This window comes from Pan troglodytes, chromosome 8 (assembly GCF_028858775.2).
Source record: "Pan troglodytes isolate AG18354 chromosome 8, NHGRI_mPanTro3-v2.0_pri, whole genome shotgun sequence".
Lineage (NCBI taxonomy): Eukaryota > Metazoa > Chordata > Mammalia > Primates > Hominidae > Pan > Pan troglodytes.
This window is the reverse complement of record NC_072406.2, coordinates 93,293,737-93,298,007: the sequence shown is the minus strand read 5'-3', so window position 1 is coordinate 93,298,007 and position 4,271 is coordinate 93,293,737. Positions and strand designations below refer to the sequence as shown.

The 4,271-nt window shown below is 39.9% G+C and overlaps 1 pseudogene; it reads left to right on the top strand.

Moving 5' to 3' along the window:
- Positions 1-1,025: 1,025 nt before the first annotated feature.
- LOC466130 (replication protein A 32 kDa subunit-like) lies at positions 1,026-1,865 on the top strand (annotated as a pseudogene).
- Positions 1,866-4,271: the final 2,406 nt, after the last annotated feature.

Below are 4,271 nucleotides of genomic sequence, written 5' to 3'. Positions count from 1 at the left end.
ATGTTCATTGCAGTATTATTCACAATAGCAAAGACATGGAATCAATCCAAATGTCTTGTCTCTACAAAAAATACAAAAGTTACCTGGGCACGGTGCCTCATGCCTGTGTTCCAGCTACTCAGGAGACTGAGGAGGGAGGATCGCTTGAGCCAAATGTCCATCAATGATATTGATGATTGGATAAAGAAAATGTGGTACATATGCACCATGGAATACTATGCAGCCATAAAAAGGAACAAGACCATGTCCTTTGTAGGGACACAGATGGAGCTGGAAGCCATTATACTCAGCAGATTAATGCAGAAACAGAAAACCAAACACCACATGTTCTCACTTATAAGTGGGAGCTGAACAGTGAGAACACATGAACTCATGTGGGAGGGAACAATACATGCTGGGGCCTGTTGGGGGAGAGGGGGAGGAGAGAGAGCATCAGAAAGAATAGCTAATGGATGCTGGGCTTAATACCTGGGTGATGGGTTGATCCGTGTAGCAAACTGCCATGGCACATGTTTACCCAGATAGTAAACCTGCACATCCTACACATGTACCTGGAACTTAAAATAAAAGTTGAAGAAGATTCAGCCAGGTGCGGTGGCTCATGCCTGTAATCCCAGCACTTTGGGAGGCTGAGGCAGGCGGATCACGAGGTCAGGAGATCAAGAACATCCTGGCTAACACGGTGAAACCCCGTCTCTCCTAAAAATACAAAAAAATTAGCTGGGCATGGTGGCACTCGCCTGTAGTCCCAGCTACTCGGGAGGCTGAGGCAGGAGAATGGCATGAACCTGGGAGGTGGAGGTTGCAGTGAATGGAGATCGCGCCACTGCACCCCAGCCTGGGCGACAGAGCGAGACTCCGTCTCCAAAAAAAAAAAAAAAAAGGTTGAAAAAGATTCACAGAAATGAGTTTGTGGTGCCAAAGAAAATAACTAGAGCAGTGCAGCAGCAGCCAGATTCTGAGATGTTTGGCCATTCCACCAAACCCGAACCTTCTCTGCCTCTTTCCCAGAAAATCAGATCAAAATGTGGAAAAGTGGATTTGAAAGCTATGGCAGCTCCTTGTACTGGGGATCCAGCAGCTACATGCAGTCCCCAGGGGCCTTTGAATTGCTGACACCTTCTCAGGTGTCGAGCCCAGCACATTGTACCCTGTACTATATCTAAGCTGCTTTCTGCCACTTTGATTGATGAAGTGTTTAAAATTGGGAATGTTGAGATTTCACAGGTCACTATTGTGGGGGATCATCCAACATACAGAGAAGGCTCCAACAAATATTGTTTACAAAATAGATGACATGACAACTGCACCTGTGGATGTTCGCCAGTGGGTTGACACAGATGACACCAGCAGGGAAAACACTGTCATTCCTCCAGAAAAATATGTCATTGTGGCAGGCGATTTGAGACCTCTTCAGGACAAAAAGAGCCTGGTACCCTTTAAAATCATGCCCCTGGAGGATATGAATGAGTTCACCATACATATTCTGGAAGTGATCAATGTACACATGATACTAAGCAAAGCTAACAGGCAGCCCTCAGCAGGGAGAGCACCTATCAGCAATCCAGGAATGAATGAAGCAGGGAAATTTGGTGGGAATAACTTCATGCCAGCAAAGGACCTACTGTGGCCCAAAACCAGGTGTTGAATTTGATTAAGCGTTGCCCAAGACCGAAAGAATTGAACTTTCAGGATCTCAAGAACCAGCTCAACCACATGTCTGTATCCTCAATCAAGCAAGCTGTGGATTTTCTGAGCAATGAGGGGCACATCTATTCTCCTGTGGATGATTATCATTTTAAATCCACAGATGCAGAATAACGGGATCTAATTGGGTACCTGAGCTATTTTACAGCTGGACCTAGTTTCACACTCTATTGTCTCCAGCTGTGCATATGTTTGGCCAGGTGGCTTCTAGGAAGTAGGTTTCATCTATATAAGGTGTCCACTGACATCCTTTTGAAACTTACTGCTCTTCTGTTTTATTTTGTTTTGATTGAAGCTCAGGGGGAGATGGGCAATTGACAGGGGTGAAATCCAAGGTGGAATTCCTTGAAGAAGTTACAAATTAGTCTGTTACAACATCAAAATAGATGGAATTGGAGGGATGCTTCCAGTAGGGTACTTAAATAATGCTTGGGTACTTAAATAATGAAAGTACTTAAATAATGCTTAAATATTTTTTTCTTCTTAAAATGTTTCCTGCTGAGAGAAGATTAGCAGGACTAGGCCCTGGGGGCCAAGCGCTAGAGGAGAAACCCACTGGCCTCGGCCTGTTTTCATTTCCCACTTTGGTTATGTGGCGTTACTTTCAGAATTGCACTTCCCTTCACCTGCTTGTCGTGACTGCTGCTTGTCATGATGATGTGTTTCTGTGAACATGAGGTTCTAGGGTGGTGCCTCCAGGGGCAGAGGAAAGCAAGAAGTTGTACTGCATTTTGTACAAAGTAAGTACATTCATATGTTTAATAAAACAGTTATATTGAAAAAAGGTTGAAGATAAATAAATAAATAGTTTCTGAATTCAAATCCCAAATGTATCCAGGGCCACAGAGCACGACTCCTCTAAATAAATAGATAGATAAATGAACAGTTTCTGCGTTCAAATCTCAAGAAGAGAATCTGATCAACGTTGTTCAGCCCTAACTGTGGACCTATGGCTGCTAACAAACTGGGCCAGAGGCTGAGGCCCACCAAGCAGGGCCTGGGGAGAATCAGGACTTAATAAAAGATGCTAAGCAGGCACAGATGTGGAAGCAAATAAGAGCATTTTAATTAAACTCCCAAATAAAGCAAGACTTTTTATAAATAAAATTCAAATATCTCACCAGTTTTTGCCTAGAATACTTTATCTCTAAACTTTTCATGCATATTTCAGCCCAAGAATACTTTATTTTAAATTTTGTTGCTCTTTCTTCATCTTCCATTTTCATGTTTATTTTCGTTTTATTTTGAGAAAATTAAGAGAAATTTACAGAGAACGATTTTCAAGGGCCCATCCAAGATTGACATTTTAGCATATTGATGTTCTATTCAAGTTTATTTTTTAATGAAAATAAATATTATAGATAAATATAAAATCCACTTTGTTATTTGTTCTTATCCCATTGCCTTTCTAAGAGATAAAAAGCATCATAAATTTTCTATGTATGCTTCTAGGCCTTTAAAAATTTTTTTGAACATATACAAGTATGTTTACATTGTTTGGTGTGTTTTTGAAATTTAAAAATGCTATTATATATGTGTGTGATTTACTTATATAATTTGTCATTAAATTTATATAAAGGCTATCATAGATGTATGTATCATCTGGCAGCTTATTCTTTGTTGATGTTAAGATTTAGCAATGTTGATATACAGAGATCTAGATTATTTCTTGTGCCTATATCACATTTCATTTTTCATCTTCCTAATGATGGACATTCAGATGTTTCCATTTTTTTCTATTACAAATCATATCATATGGTATATATTTTTATAGACTTCCTTGCATATGACATGCTTTCATTAAGTTACTATAGCAGACATTGTTTGTACACTATCCTTATTCTGTCTGTCTTCCCTGTTGTACTCTGAAGACTGACTTCTGTGAACACCTGCTGGCTGCAGGCAGCCTGAGAACACTTCCCTGGCTGGACACATGCTCAGAGCAAGCTGAAAGTGCACAAGAATTAATGCTCCCAGAAATAGCCCTTAACCAGAGATGGACAGGGAATTGGAGATAAATACCCCAGATTTTTTCACCTCTTGACTAGAATAACCCTGAAGGTTTGTTCTATACTGTCTTCTACAATTCCTCCATCGATTGAGCTCCAGTTGTCCACAGTGGTAAATTGTTGCTAATCCACCCTTGTATTGGCTTCCTTTTCTGTCTCACTCCCAGCCTCTCACTGGCATTTCCCGGAACTACCTCATACACACACAAAAAAAACTATTTGCACTGAAATCTTAGTCTCCAGGTCTGCTTCTGAAAGCATCCAAACCAAGGGAGCAATATACATAAGAGTGTAATTGTTTGGTAGTGGAGTATGAATATTTGGGATAAATGTAAAAAGTCAAATTGTATGTATGTATGTCAATTATGCATGAATTGGAAATCAATTGTGAATTTCCAAGTGATTCTACTAACTAATTAGGATTCTCATTAGCACTGTGTAAGTTATATTTTGAACACTTAATATCAGATTTCTTTTTAATTTTCTAGTAAGTGAGAAATTATATCCTGTTATTTCTTATTCTCATTATTGGTGATCTCTTCTTTCCATATGGAA